Source organism: Hyperolius riggenbachi, chromosome 3 (genome assembly GCF_040937935.1).
Source record: "Hyperolius riggenbachi isolate aHypRig1 chromosome 3, aHypRig1.pri, whole genome shotgun sequence".
Lineage (NCBI taxonomy): Eukaryota > Metazoa > Chordata > Amphibia > Anura > Hyperoliidae > Hyperolius > Hyperolius riggenbachi.
In genome coordinates, this window is record NC_090648.1 from 486,494,244 (window position 1) to 486,510,233 (window position 15,990).

The 15,990-nt window shown below is 49.1% G+C and overlaps 2 protein-coding genes across 3 annotated transcripts in view; one reads left to right on the forward strand and one right to left on the reverse strand.

Moving 5' to 3' along the window:
- The window catches only part of LOC137564357 (damage-control phosphatase ARMT1-like), a 98,624-nt gene that overhangs the window by 23,465 nt on the left and 59,169 nt on the right, over window positions 1-15,990 (reverse strand). Inside the window, exon 1 of one of the 2 annotated variants that reach the window (XM_068278135.1) lies at window positions 1,976-2,075. The exons of the other annotated variant lie outside the window; for it this stretch is intronic. The gene's annotated coding sequence lies outside the window, so the exon portion shown is untranslated. Of the gene's footprint in view, window positions 1-1,975; window positions 2,076-15,990 lie in introns of those variants that run through there. 2 annotated transcript variants of the gene reach the window in all.
- Window positions 1-15,990, forward strand: part of LOC137564358 (troponin I, slow skeletal muscle-like) — an 80,263-nt gene that overhangs the window by 65 nt on the left and 64,208 nt on the right. The window lies entirely within an intron of this gene.

Sequence of the window (15,990 nt, forward strand, 5' to 3'; positions counted from 1 at the left end):
CATGAGGGGTGACTCTGGCTCACAGGAGGCTTGAGGGGTGAGCCTGGCACACAGGAGGGGTGATTCTGGCACACAGGAGGGGTGATCCTGGCACACAGGAGACATGAGGTATGATCCTGGCACACAGGGGACATGAGGGGTGACTCTGGCACACAGGGGACATGAGGGGGTGACTCTGGCACACAGGGGGCATGAGGGGGTGACTCTGGCACACAGGGGGCATGAGGGGGTGACTCTGGCACACAGGGGGCATGAGGGGTGACTCTGGCACACAGGGGGCATGAGGGGTGACTCTGGCACACAGGGGGCATGAGGGGTGACTCTGGCACACAGGGGGCATGAGGGGTGACTCTGGCACACAGGGGGCATGAGGGGTGACTCTGGCACACAGGGGGCATGAGGGGTGACTCTGGCACACAGGGGGCATGAGGGGTGACTGCGGCACACAGGGGGCATGAGGGGTGACTGCGGCACACAGGGGGCATGAGGGGTGACTCCGGCACACAGGGGGCATGAGGGGTGACTCCGGCACACAGGGGGCATGAGGGGGTGACTCCGGCACACAGGGGGCATGAGGGGGTGACTCCGGCACACAGGGGACATGAGGGGGTGACTCCGGCACACAGGGGACATGAGGGGGTGACTCCGGCACACAGGGGGCATGAGGGGGTGACTCCGGCACACAGGGGGCATGAGGGGGTGACTCCGGCACACAGGGGGCATGAGGGGTGACTCCGGCACACAGGGGGCATGAGGGGTGACTCCGGCACACAGGGGGCATGAGGGGTGACTCCGGCACACAGGGGGCATGAGGGGTGACTCCGGCACACAGGGGGCATGAGGGGTGACTCCGGCACACAGGGGGCATGAGGGGTGACTCCGGCACACAGGGGGCATGAGGGGTGACTCCGGCACACAGGGGGCATGAGGGGTGACTCCGGCACACAGGGGGCATGAGGGGTGACTCCGGCACACAGGGGGCATGAGGGGTGACTCCGGCACACAGGGGGCATGAGGGGTGACTCCGGCACACAGGGGGCATGAGGGGTGACTCCGGCACACAGGGGGCATGAGGGGTGACTCCGGCACACAGGGGGCATGAGGGGTGACTCCGGCACACAGGGGGCATGAGGGGTGACTCCGGCACACAGGGGGCATGAGGGGTGACTCCGGCACACAGGGGGCATGAGGGGTGACTCCGGCACACAGGGGGCATGAGGGGTGACTCCGGCACACAGGGGGCATGAGGGGTGACTCCGGCACACAGGGGGCATGAGGGGTGACTCCGGCACACAGGGGGCATGAGGGGTGACTCCGGCACACAGGGGGCATGAGGGGTGACTCTGGCACACAGGGGGCATGAGGGGTGACTCTGGCACACAGGGGGCATGAGGGGTGACTCTGGCACACAGGGGGCATGAGGGGTGACTCTGGCACACAGGGGGCATGAGGGGTGACTCTGGCACACAGGGGGCATGAGGGGTGACTCTGGCACACAGGGGGCATGAGGGGTGACTCTGGCAAACAGGGGGCATGAGGGGTGACTCTGGCACACAGGGGGCATGAGGGGTGACTGGCACACAGGGGGCATGAGGGGTGACTCCGGCACATAGGGGGCTTGACGGGTGACTCCGGCACACAGGGGGCATGAGGGGTGACTCCGGCACATAGGGGGCTTGACGGGTGACTCTGGCACACAGGGGGCATGAGGGGTGACTCTGGCACACAGGGGGCATGAGGGGTGACTCTGGCGCACAGGAGGGGTAACTGGCACAGAGGAGGGATGAGGGGTGACTCTGGCACACAGGCGGGAGGGGGGGGGGACTCTGGCTCACAGAAGGAGGTGGAGAGGTGAACCTGTCAGGTAGGTGACAGGTGCAGGCAGGCTGTGTGACTCGCAAGAATGGCTGCTAGTGGGACAGGTATGGAGGACACACACAGAATAATGCATAGAGTGTAAAGCCAGCTCTCTCACCTGTCACCACTTCCAGTTCCAGTTCGTCTCTCCCAGTGCCCACACTAACACCAAGCAACCCGGAAGTGATGTCACGGAGAGGGCAGAACTAGCAGCAGAGAGTGAAAGGAAGAAGCTGTTATCCGGGACACCAGGAGCCGCTTCCGCCCTGACTGAGCACATGACGCCGGGTGGGAGGGGCTTAGGCAGACAGCTCTCTCTCATCATCACAGTGCTGTGTGTGTCCCACTGGACAGTGGACAATGGACATGGTGCAGCAGAGTGTGGAGGAGTCACTTTGAGGCAGCCAGCAGCCCACACAGAGGAGACATATGTCCACACACAGCACTCGTCTGATATTACCCAGCATGAAGCTGCCATATGTACATATTCCTTACATTATAATACACTGTGTGATGGCTGCACCATAAACACAGAAAGTATCCCCCACACATAACTGCCTAAAGTACAGTGACCAGATTTTTCTTGGCTAAACCTGGGACAGAGAGGGGGGGGGGGGGGGGGGGGTTAGAGTGCTAGTATGGTGCGCAAACCAAGCCGCACCAAAAATGTGTGTGTCCATGACCACGGTGGGAAAATGGGTGTGTCCATGACATGTTGTGGGCGGAGCGAACTGTAATGTAACGCTGAGGCGGTGGGCCAGAGTTTCCTCCCAAAACACAGATAGGCAATGTGACCCTAAAGGTAATTAGGCAATGTTCCCCAAACACACAAGAAAGCAATGTTCCCAGGGGCGTAACAATAGACCCTGCAGGGGGCCCCATCCTGAGAGACTGACAACTAAGGGGCACAGAAAGAAAAAACTTTATCTTCTCTACAATTGTAATGACTCCATCTGCTCAGCCACTGATAAGGAATCATACAAAGTTTTGCAGACAAAGATTTGTTGACAGTCCATATTCAGTGTGCAGCAGAATCTTGTGTACAATACCCAATCCCTCCCCAAGTGCTGCACAGGGCCGGTTCAAGTAACAATTGGGCCCTAGGGCAAAATTAGCCTCGGGTCCTCCCAACAGACACCCCTCCCCTGACCAAAAAGCGTCATTAGGGGCCCTTTGTTGCAGCCAAATTTCCCTCCTGGGCCCCTGAGCTGGCTGCTGACCCTCCCTCAATCACCTCCCAACTTAACTGTGCTCTCTAGGACCTCTGCAGTGTCTAGGTCAGTGTAGTGCAGGCATGGGCAAATTCGGCCCTCCAGCTTTTACGGAACTACAAGTCCCACAATGCATTTGCCTTTATGAGTCATGACTGTGGCTGTCAGACTCCTGCAATGCATTGTGAGACTTATAGTTCCTTAAAGTTTGCCCATGCCTGGTGTAGTGTCTCACCTGCCCGCCAGCACAGATGAGACTCCGTTAAGGACATGACTACATGCTCTGTAAAGTGCTGCCTTAGATGCCAGTGCTATATAAATTAGGGTTGCCAGGTGTCCGGTTTTAGACCGGACAGTCCGGTTTTTGGCCGCTGTGTCCTGTCCAAAAAGGCATGTTAAACCGGACAATTAAGATGTCCGGTTTTATGCCTTTTGCCACTTGCCGCCAGTAACTCCGAAACATCCGTTCATCAGCCGTTTCGGAGTCACAGAGATCATTCTGCCCGATTAGCAATAGGGATTCGGGAAGCACTACTGTGGATATGGCACCGCCCCTGTTTGTCATCACATCACAATACTGAGATCCGCCTCCAACATGGCGGCCTGTACGGCTCCGAAGTTGCGACATGGTGATGTACGACATGCCGCGCTAACTTGTGTGCGCATGCGCAGTGTCTGTAGTGAGGCTGTCTCCTGATGGTGGGAGCGGGGTTTTCCTGCAGTTTGTAATTCGGCAAAACTGTGCAGGACTCGTCACCAGCAGTATGGCGTTCAACTTCGGATCTGCTACAGGGGCCAGCACTAACCCAGGTAGGAAGATAGTGAGAGATGGGGACACAAAGCTCGGGGGGTGTTGTATAGAAGCAGCACGCTGTCACACATCATGCTTGTCAAACCTTATGTTACTGCTGTCTCTCAACACGATTACAGCAATTGAAATACAGTTTGATTATGAAGTCAGTGTAGCCCGTTTTGGGTAACAGGCCCGCCACCCGTCCGCCAGCGCTGCGCGACCGCTGATTCGCTGCCTGGCTGTCAGTCAAAGGCACAGCTAGCCAGCTTACGCGGCGTAAGTTACGCCAGCTTAAGTACCGCCCCCGAGCCCGCGCTTCCCGACGTTGCTACGTGTAATGCTTGTGTATTTACTGGTGAAAAGCGGTCTCTTATTATGTGCATTTACTGGTGAAAAGTGGTCTCTTATGTGCATGTACTGGTGACGACAGTTAGTGACATGGCTATGTACTCTGTAATGTGCTGCAGAAGATGTCAGTGCGATATAAATACTGTAAAAAACATTTTTTAAAAAGCCCATTGCTTAGCCCCACTCTACATAAAAGTGCGCTTCTGACTCCGCCCCTAACTCCACCCCCTGTCCGGTTTTCTCCATCAGCCGACCTGGCAACCCTAATATAAATACATAATAATATGGTGGGACATTGGACTATGACTATGGTAGGATTAGATTGTGACTTCCTCTGAGGACAGTCAGTGACATGACTATGTACTCTGTAAAGTGCTGCCTTAGATGCCAGTGCTATATAAATACATAATACTATTGTAGGACAATTTAGACTATGACTATGATGAGATTAGATTTTCTGTGAAATCTGCAGCAACTGCTGATGCTACAGTATTAGCATACCATTTAAAAATCATGAGCCTCCAAAATGCCAAATGCTGCAACAATAACCCCAAAGTTTAAAATGCAGTCTCATCAAATAATAACTGCAACCATTACATCTGACATGTATTGCAAGAACCATTACCTCCGACCAGGGCCGGCCCGCTCATGAGGCGGGGTGAAACATTTGCCTCAGGCGGCATTTCTGGGGGGGCGGCATCCGCCTGTCTATGGGTGCGGGGGGCCGCCCGCCGAGCTGGAGGGGTAGTGGGCAGAAAGGGGGTATTGGGCCTAGCGGTGGGGAGGGGGGGTCGGACCCCCGCTCCCTCGCCTGGGTCCCCCGATCTGCGCTCCCCTCCTGCTTTAAAAAGTGAAGTACCAGCTCTCCCCACCCCTCCCCACCGCTAGGCCCAATACCCCCTTCCTGCCCGCTACCCCTCCAGCTCGGCGCCCCCCCCCCCCCACGGACGGTGGGGGGGGGGATTTTTTCTAATTTTGCCTCAGGTGGCAAAAAGACTAGGGCCGGCCCTGCCTCCGACAAATGAAATGCAACTACCTTTACCTCTGGCACATGAAATGCAGCAGAAAACGATTGCTCTGACTCCTCAAACGGTAAATGAGGCAAACATTACCTCATGCGGCCACAGAGTCCCACGCCTGGGACACCCAGCTGCCAAAAGTGGGACATAACCTGGAATGCATTGCAGCCTGGGACAGGGGACCCTGAACCTGGGATGTGTCTGGTCAGGATACCTAAAGGGATACTTAAAGAGGAACTCCAGTGAAAATAATTTAATAAAAAAAAGTGCTTCATTTTTACAATTATTATGTATAAATGATTTAGTCAGTGTTTGCTCATTGTAAAATGTTTCCTCTCCCAGATTCACATTCTGACATGTATTACATGGTGACATTGTTACTGTGGGCAAGTTATGTAGCTGTTTCTAGCTGCTCTGGCTGTTACAGACAGCTTTAAACAGCCATTTCCTGTCTGTAAACATTGTTACATTGTGGCAGTTTGCCCAGAGTACCGCGGTATTCAGAGCCTCTTGTGGGAGGGGTTTCAGCACAAAATTAGTCACACAGCGCCCCCTGATGGTCTGTTTGTGAAAATCATTCTATTTCTCATGTAAAAGGGGGCATCAGCTACTGATTGGGATAAAGTTCAATTCTTGGTTGGAGTTTCTCTTTAAAGAGGAACTTTATTGAAAATAATGTAATAACAAAGTACTTTACTTTTACAATCATTATATATAAATGATTTAGTCAGCGTTTGCCCATTGTAAAATCTTTTAAATCCCTGATTTACATTCTGACATTTATCACATGGTGACATTTTTACTGCTGTCAGGTGATGTAGCTGCTGCTTGCTTTTTTTGGCAGTTGGAAACAGCTGTGAACAGCTATTTCCCGCAATGCAACAAGGTTCACAGACAGGAAACTGCCAGGACCATGGTCCTCAGAGTTTCTTGTGGGAGGGGTTTTACCACAATATCAGCCATACAGAGCCCCCTGGTGATCCGTTTGAGAAAAGGAATATATTTCTCATGTAAAAGGGGGTATCAGCTACTGATTGGGATGAAGTTCAATTCTTGGTCACGGTTTCTCTTTAAGCCTTACAATAAAAATCAGTTTTACTCACCTGGGGTTTCTACCTGCCCCCTGCAGCCGTCCTGTGCCCTCGCAGTCATTTGCGGATCCTTCTGTCCCACGTCACCAGCTAGATTTGTTTTCGTCCGACAGGCTCACTGCGCCTGCGCAGGCCTGGCCACGCATCTCCTTCTTCGCATTCTCGTCTGCAATAGCGCCCTGCACAGGTGCAGCCAGGACGCTGTTGCAGACCGGAACGCAAAGAAGACTACGCATGATCAGGCCAGTTGGTCGAAACAAAACTAGCTAGTGTCGGGGAATAGGAGGATCCGCAAGTGACTACAAGGGCACAGGACGGCTGCAGGGGGCTGGTAGAAGCCCCAGGTGAGAAAAACTGATTTTTATTGTAAGGCTTAAAGGAGTCATCGGGGAACATTTAATAAAATAAATGCTACTTACCAGGGGCTTGCTCTAGCCCCAAGCTCCCTGCATGTCCCTCGTCGCAGCTCTCCCCGCAGCCGTTCGCCGCAGCTTGCTCCCGGCCCCCGGTGATGACGTCAGGGCGACCTCCAGGTCAGCCTGTACTGCGCCTGCGTGATCGAACCTGTCAATCACCACCACGTGGGCCGGAGCGGACTGCACAGGCGCAGTAGTTCTGCGCCTGCATAGTCCGCTCCGGCCTATGTGGCTGTGATTGAAAGTGCCGCTCGTGCAGGCGGAGTACAGGCCGACCTGGAGGTCGCCCTGACTTCATCGCCGGGGACCGGGAGCGAGCTGCGGCGAGCGGCTTGGGGCTGGAGGATGCCCCCGGTAAGTAGCACTTATTTTATTAAATGTTCCCTGATGACTCCTTTAAGTATCCCTTTAAATTACACTGAAAGAAGCCAGTTCCTTACCTGTGGCTTCTTCCAGCCCCCTGAAGTCCTCCCGGTTCCTCGCGGTCATTCTGCGCTGCTCCGTATAGCTGCTGTACGCCTGCAATCGCCTTATACGCGGTCCTGTGCCAAACGCCTCCTCCATTGCGCTGCCAGAGTCGGGAGAGTTCTGCGCTTGCGCATGAAGTACAAATTGCTCCTGTGCTTGCATAGGCTATGGGAGCGCGGCCAGCACCACGCATGCACAGTGGCCAGCCACTCGCCGAGTCATCTAGCTTACAGAGGGGGACACCAGAGAACTGAGCAGTGTGGAATGATGGAGCGGGTACCCAGGAGGACTTCAGGAACCTGGAAGGCAAGTAACCGGCTACTTTCAATTTGACTTAGCATTCCCTTTAACCTCCCTGGCGGTAAGAACGACCTACGCTTGGGCTAGCCGCCGGAGAGGATCACATGGCCCCTGGAGGATTTTTTTAAAATAAAATTTCATTTATAGGCTTAAGCTAGTACTTGGCTAGCTAACTATGTCTTCCAAGTCCCTCCGCTCTCCCCCGATCCTCCCGCACGCCGCCGTTATACGTACCTCCCAGGGATCCCGCGATGGCGCAGCCTCCCAATCAGCTCCAGCCTCCAGGCTTCACTATGGGGAGGATCGGGACTGCGAATGACGTCGATGACTTCATGACATTATGTCCGATCATCGCCATAGCGACGACTGAAGCTAAATAGTGAAGCTGCGGCTCTCGCGGGATCGCGGACGGGTAAATATTGCCGGCGGCGATCGGGGAGTGAAGTGCTTGCTTAAGCATTTAAATTAAATTTTCCTCCCGCGGACGCAGCCTCTGAAACTGCATACCACCAGGAAGGTTAAAATGCACCTGGACCAAAGTTCAGGTAAAATAATCACATATTTTACTAAGGAGAGGAAAGCATCTGGATCCTATAGAGCAGGGACGTCAAATTCAAAGTGGGCCGAAAGTGAACACTGGGACATAGTCGCGGGGCAACCTCAATGTCTACTGGCCACCTTCCTTCCTTATAAAGTTCCCAGGTGCCTAATGGCCCCTCCTCCAACCCCTGTACAGTTCCCTGGTTTCTAGTGGTCCTCCAACCAATATACAGTTACCTTAAAGTGAACCCGAGGTGAAAATAAACTAATGAGATAAACAATTATATTTATCCTCCTACTCCTAAAAATGCCTTTTTTTTAGACATCCCATGATTTTATTTTATATTTAAACATTTAGAAAGTAGATTGAATGTTTTTTGTCTCTGCTCACTTGCAGTCTATTAAGTGTCCCTAAATGAAAATACATGAACTGTATTGACCCTTTCTCTCTCCCTCTGCTCTCAGAAATATGCAGAAAAAATGTACTCTGCCCGGAAAACTTTTATGGCTGTAATTTGCTTATCAGTGATGATATTCTATATTCCTGACACGGTACTGACAAGGCAAAAGCTGCCACTTCCATCCTTAAAAATTAACTCTTTCAGGCAGCAAAATAAAACAAGTAAAACAGCCTGGTTATTAATATCGTTTGTACTGTACATACATGTTTATCTCAGCATGTCACATGTCACCTCCGGGACACTTTAATGTGTATTGCTTTTACTCTGCCTCCCCCATATGGCTTCCCTAGTGATCTAGGGCCTCACCTCCAAATAGCGTCTCTGGTGGTCTAGAGTGGGCCAAACACAATGCAAAGTGGGAAATCAACTTGGGGGGCCAAATTGAATGGCTCTGAGGGCTAGATTTGGCTCACGGGCTGGAGTTTGACATGTATGCTACAGAGGCTTCCCCCACCATCATTCCGGTTGGATCCCCCCCGGAAAAAAAACTACCAACAAGTGCTTATCGGTAATCACATCAGGCATACTGGACCTGCACAAGTACCGCCGTGCCTGCGCAGGAGCCGCCCGTTCCAGAATATGAGCGCACCCCGATCAGTAGAAGGGTGGCGGAAAGCGGCAGGTAGAGAGCCAAAGGACAGTGAGGAAAGACTCTGGAGGGTCCAAAGGATTCCCTCTCCTTAGGTAAATGTGTTTCTGAACTTGATTTTAGGCTAAAGCAGGACCTGAACTCAGCACTTCCTCTCTGCTGTAAAAGATAAACAACAGCATAAGAACCTTAAAGAAAAAAAAAATCTTTGTTACAGCTGATACAATTTCTGCAATAAATCTGCAGTGTTCTACTTCCTGCTTTCATGGCAGCAGACAAAGGGTTGCAATTTCCATACATCGCAAAGGCGCACTGCGTGTAGCATTTTGACAACAATCGGGATACGATTCTCAGCGGAAATCGCAAAATCAAGCCAAAATGCACATAGGGCTTGATTCCCTAAGACAAATAGCATGCCTTATCTGAGTTAACATGCCTTATCAGAGATAACTTGCCTTGTCAAATTTAACACGCCTTATCAGAGTAGCATAGCGAGCACTACAAACTTATGCCTGCTAATTGGCAATCCACTCGTCCTGCCCTGAGCCCCTGCAGGTTTGTAGCGCTCGCTATACTACTCTGATAAGGCATGTTATCTCTGATAAGGCGTGTTAACTCGGATAAGGCGTGTTAACTCAGATAAGGCATGCTATTTGTCTTAGTGAATCAAGCCTATTATGACCACCTGTCCTCCCTCATCACTATCCCACCCCCATTCTCCCCAACCCACTCTAAAAGAGTCTACCTTGCCGTGGTGGGCAGGCGTACCATGCTATTGGCCAAAATTATTTGATTTACTTTTAGCCAATTGGATTAACCAAAGGACTCCTAAGGTGCCCAACTTCCCATACATCTGCCGATTTGGCCGCCGATCAACCATCCGGTTCGATAATTATTATTAAGTCTTGCGGAGCGTGGTTGGGGGCGACAGCCTTGTTTTAGCTTACACAGGGCTGCTCTTCCTCTCGATTTTGGTCAAACCCCACAAAAAGCCGTCTCTGCTAGCATGCCGTGCGGCCTGTTCCTGACAGGGAGGACATTAGTCTGTGACTATGGTAGGAATTAGATTGTGAGCTCCTCTGAGGACAGTCAGTGACCATGTACTCTGCACAGTGCTGCAGAAGATGTCAGTGCTATATAAATACATAATAATAATATGGTAGGATATTAGACTATGACTATGGCAGGATTAGGCCCAGTGCACACCAAAACCGCTAGCAGATCCGCAATACGATAGCGGTTTTGGGAGCTGATTTCAGAGCGATTCTAGGTATGTTTAGAGAGGTTTTCTAAACATACCTAGCAGTTTGTTACAGTAAAAGCTGTTACTGAACAGCTACTGTTACAAAAATGCCTGGCAAACCGCTCTGAAGTAGCGTTTTTCAGAGCGGTTTGCGTTTTTCCTATACTTTACATTGAGGACGAAACGCTTCCGAAATTCGCAAACGCGCAACAGGAGGCGCGTTTGCGGCTTGGCAAAAAACTCAAACCGCCGGTGTGCACCATCCCATTGCAATACATTAGCCAAGCGTTTTTCCAGGCAGATGCGGCCGGCGGATTGCTCCAAAAACCGCTCGGTGTGCACTGGTCCTTAGATTGTGAGCTCCTCTGAGGACAGTCAGTGACATGACTATGAACTCTGTAAAGTGCTGCAGAAGATGTCAGTGCTATATAAATACATAATAATAATATGGTAGGACATTAGACTATGACTATAGTAGGATTAAATTGTAGGCCCCTCTGAGGACAGTCAGTGACATGACTATGTACTCTGTAATGTGCTGCAGAAGATGTCTGTGATATATAAATACATAATAATAATATGGGAGGACATTAGACTATTACTATAGTGGGTTTAGATTGTGAGCTCCTCTGAGGACAGTTACTGACCTTACTAAAAAAGGGCGCCGGGAAAAAAGGGCGCAGGGTTTTAAACGATAAGCATGAATAACGTTTAAAAAAAATTGTGCTATATTTCGTTTAAAAATAATGTTTTATAAAGTTATAAATCATTAAATAATGTGTATGAAATTAGCAATTGTAAAAACGTTAATCTTCCCTGTTTAAAAAGTGAAATTTATAATAACGTTTTATAAAACATTAATAAGAATGTTACCAAAGCTATACCTAACCCTACTCTCACACAGAACCCTCCCTGTACCTATCCCTAACCCCTAGACCCCCCTGGGGGTGCCTAAACCTAAGACCCCCCTGGTGGTGCCTAAACCTAAGACCCCCCTGGTGGTGCCTAAACCTAAGACCCCCCTGGTGGTGCCTAAACCTAAGACCTCCTGGTGGTGCCTAAACCTAAGACCCCCCTGTGATAAGCATTAATAACGTTTAAAAAAAATATTGTGCGGTTTTTTGTTTAAAAATAATGTTTTTTTAAAAAAAATTGTATGGTTTTTCGTTTTAAAATAATGTTTTAAAAAAATATTGTACTGTTTTTCGTTTAAAAATAATATTAAAAAAATTATAAATCATTAAATAATGTGTAATCATGAGAAGCAGTTATAAAACATTAAAAGTCTCTGGGCGCCGCTTTCAAAACGTCATTTTTTTCCGGCGCCCTTTTTTCCTGTTGGGCGCCCATTAAACGATATTTATTATGGGAGTGAATAGCGGTGCCCTTTTTGTCCACCTGCCTCATGCGCCCAAATTTCCTGCTTCCGTGGTAGGGATTAGATTCTGAACTCTCCTGAGGACAGTCAGTGACATAATTATGTACTCTGTAAAGTGCTGCAGAAAATGTCAGTGCTATGTAAATACATAATAATAATACTATGGTATTACATTAGAGTATGACTATGGCAGGATTAGATTCTGAGCTCCTCTGAGGACAGTCAGTGACATGACTATGTACTGTACTCTACACTATGTAAAGGGCTGCAGAAGATGTCAGTGCTATATACAGTAAATGCTAGATTCAAATAATAACGCAAGTAAAGACCAGATACCTTTTGACCTTATTTCCCCCTTACCTGGGTTGCACCCCTTACCCAGATCCCCTCCCCCCCATAAGCATATGAGCAGGTGCTGTGCTGTACTGATCTGCGCTCTCCCACTGTATACAGACCACTTGCTGTTTACAAGCAGCAGCAGCATGACCCAAAGGCCACAGACCCTTCTGCTAACGCTATATACATCCTACATGAGGAACAGCATCCACAATTCAGCTAAACAAGTCAGGGGCAATAAATACCTGACCTTTACTCTAAAGGGACAGTTAACCTTTAAAGTGACCTTGTAATGAGAGGAATAGGGAGGCTGCCTTGTTTGTTTCCTTGCAAAGCATGCTGATTGCCTGGCTGGCCTACTAATCTTTTGCCTTCCAATAAATTAAGACCCAGGGCCAGAACAAGTATTCAGGTTGGATGCTCTGGCTACAGTTTGACTGCACTAAAGCCTTGTACTGTATAGGCGCTTGATGATGGTCTCCCTTCACAAATCGTTAATCAATCATTACAGCAGCAGTTTCAGGAATGAGCGCTGTACGGACATGCTGTTTCTCTATAGCCCACAAAAAGTGCTTTTCTTTGGAGAGGGGAACAAGGACAACAGGCAGTGATTGGGTGAGCAGCATCCTGCAGCATGGGGGAGAAAAAAAACACAATAGGCTTGTTTAATGTTTAGCAATCCGCCCCCGAGTGTGAATCAAACAGGGCTGAAGCCAAATAGATCAGCAGGACAGCCGGGCAATTGACATTATTTAAAAAGTAAAAAAATATGTTGGGGTTGATTCACTAAACCGTGCTATGACAAATAGCACGCCTTATCAGAGATAGCACGCCTTATCAAGGTTAACATGCCTTATCAGAGTAGTATAGCAAGCGCTACGAACCCGCAGGGGCTCAGGGCAGGACGAGTGCCATTGCCAATTAGCAGGCATACGTTCGTAGCGCTCGTTATGCTACTCTGATAAGGCATGTTCACTTTGATAAGGCGTGTTATCTTTGATAAGGCTTGTTATCTCTGATAAGGTGTGCTATCTCTGATAAGGCGTGTTTACTTTGATAAGGCGTGTTATCTCTGATAAGGCGTGTTATCTCTGATAAGGTGTGCTATCTCTGATAAGGCTTGTTATCTCTGATAAGGTGTGCTATCTCTGATAAGGCTTGTTATCTCTGCTAAGGCGTGCTTTCTCTGATAAGGTGTGCTATCTCTGATAAGGTGTGCTATCTCTGATATAGCATGTTATCTCTGATAAGGCATGCTATCTCTGATAAGGTGTGCTATCTCTGATAAGGCATGTTATCTCTGATAAGGCATGTTATCTCTGATAAGGTGTGCTATCTCTGATAAGGCATGTTATCTCTGATAAGGCGTGCTATCTCTGATAAGGCGTGCTATCTCTGATAAGGCATGTTATCTCTGATAAGGCATGCTATTTGTCATAGCACAGTTTAGTGAATCAATCCTGTTGTCTTCCATATATCTATTTCCCTTCAGGATGACCTTAAAGGGCACCTGAAGTGAGAGGGATGTGGAGGCTGCCAGATTTACTTCCTTTTTAGCTTCCCTCGTGGACTCAGGCGGAAATAGCCGAACCCGATCAGGCCCAATCGGGCGGGGCTATTTCTAGCCGGAGTCCGATCTGAAAGCCGCTACTGCGTCTGCGCTGGATCCTAAAGAGGAGGAGGGAGGGGGAAGCCTCATTATCCAGAGGTAAGTATCCCCCAGAGGGTTTTTTTACTTCCCGATCTTCTTCAAGTGCTGACAGGGGGGTAACTAGATTTAATAGGGCACCCCTGCAAAAAATGATAGCATGGGGCCCAATTGGTCCCCGAATCCCATGCGAGTCATGTGATCGGGAGTCGGCAAATGGCAGCAGAGAGTGTTCTGCTGTGAAGCAGCATCTGGAAGCAGGAAAAAATAATACGCTCCCGCTACTCGCTGCTCTGCATGGCGGGAGGAAGTGGTGGAGACATTTTGTGCGAGCGAACAAGGAGGTTTTTTTTGCTAATTGGATGCTCTTGAAGTTGAGGAGAGAGAAGCGAAGGGGCCCCCAAGGGCCTCCAGGCCCCCTGTGATGTCAGGGGTCGCAGGGGTGATTGCTACACCCATGAATGCTGAGCACAAGGTCCTCTCGTTCTCCAGACATCAGCAGCAGCCAACAAAATGGACCAAATATTACAGATGTAGTGTTATTCGGTGAATAAGATCATCAATGTCAGTATAAAACGATTAGACTTCCTTCACCTCCAGGGCGGTACAGTTGTTACTGCATAATGACATCATCAAAGTGACTTGCACCAAGCAGTATCTATATCATTACAAATGCTAAAAGCTTGGTGGATGAGCTTTTTGTCCCTAGGCCTTCTCAAAGGACTAGAGGACATGATCTGAGCATGGAGGAAAACCATTTTAGCCATTTATTTAGGAAAGGGTTCTTTACAGTAAGAGTGATTAAGATGTGGAATGCATTGCCACAGGAAGTAGTTATGGCAAATTCTATACCTACATTTAAAGGGGGCTTAGATGCTTTCCTTGCGTTGAAAGACATCCATGGCTACAATTACTAGGTAATGCCTAATGATGTTGATCCAGGGATTTTATCTGATTGCCATCTGGAGTCGGGAGATAATTTTTTCCCTTTTGGGGCTATTTGGACCATGCCTTGTAAGGGTTTTTTGCCTTCCTCTGCATCAACAGGGATATGTGAGGGAGCAGGCTGGTGTTGTACTTTGTTTTCTGGTTGAACTCGATGGACATATGTCTTTTTTCAACTCAAATAACTACTCTGTTTCCCCTAAAGTAAGACTTCCCCTGAGAATAAGCCCTAGCAGGAATTTCAAGTATGCTTGAAATATAAGCCCTGGCCCGAGTGTGAGCCCTAATGGCAGCCCACATGACACCAGCAAGTCACGCTCAATACAAAGCCTGGGTACAGGAGAGCAGCAGTACTTCACCTCTTCCCAGGACACACAGCTTATCCTATCCTGGGGAGCCTGACAGAGTTCTTTGCCTGCAAGAAATAGACTCTTCCCCATATGATCAGCAGAATCAATTTCTTGTGAGAGCCAATATCTGCAAACCACAGGCTCTGCGTATGCTGCTTGTGTTTCAGCATGGCGTGCAGTATATAGATCTTGAATAGGAAAACTAACAGTGTTTCCCCAAAAATAAGACATCCTCTGAAAACAAGCCCTAGCACATATTTTGGAGCAGAAATTACGGTAATATAAGACAGTGTCTTATTTTCCGGGCAACACGTTATGTAATTATGTATGTAACATCTCTGCCGGTGTGTTACAAATATATCAGATACAAAGCTGCATTGTAGATTGTAAACCACTAAATCTAACTACACCAGCATCGGTTTTCATGTTTTATTCCTGGCAGATGCAATCAATCTGATTGCATCTGCCCAAAAACCCTATTGCCCCAATATGTCCTTTCGATCGATTTTGTCCTAGAATTTATCGGAAGAAACGATCGCGCAGGACTAATCAGTGGCTGCTCCAGCTTCCAATTTTTTTATTTCTTTTTGGGGTAGGGGGGGGGCACAAAGGGGGCACAATTGTTGGCTCCCGGGGCATATTTGGGTGACCAAAGTCTATGTATGTATGGCAAGCTTTAGATATTTTTTGCCTACTTCAGGTGATAAAATCAAGGCTAATTAGTTCAGCAATGATAGGAACTAGATGTAAACATCCCAAACAGAACTCAGAGGCTTTTGAGCAGAGCAGATTGTCCAAATGATGGTGCTATTATGGAAGAAAAGTTACCTACAGATGTACTTGGCTAGTTTGCTAGCATGCTTTAATCCTCACTTGCTAGCAAGCTGCTCCAGATCACAGACACAGGCAAAGTGCCCTTCTGTCTGGTCTCCCTATGACCCGAATTGCCCCGCTGCAGTCCATCATAATTGCGGCAGCCAGAATTATCCACTCCTCC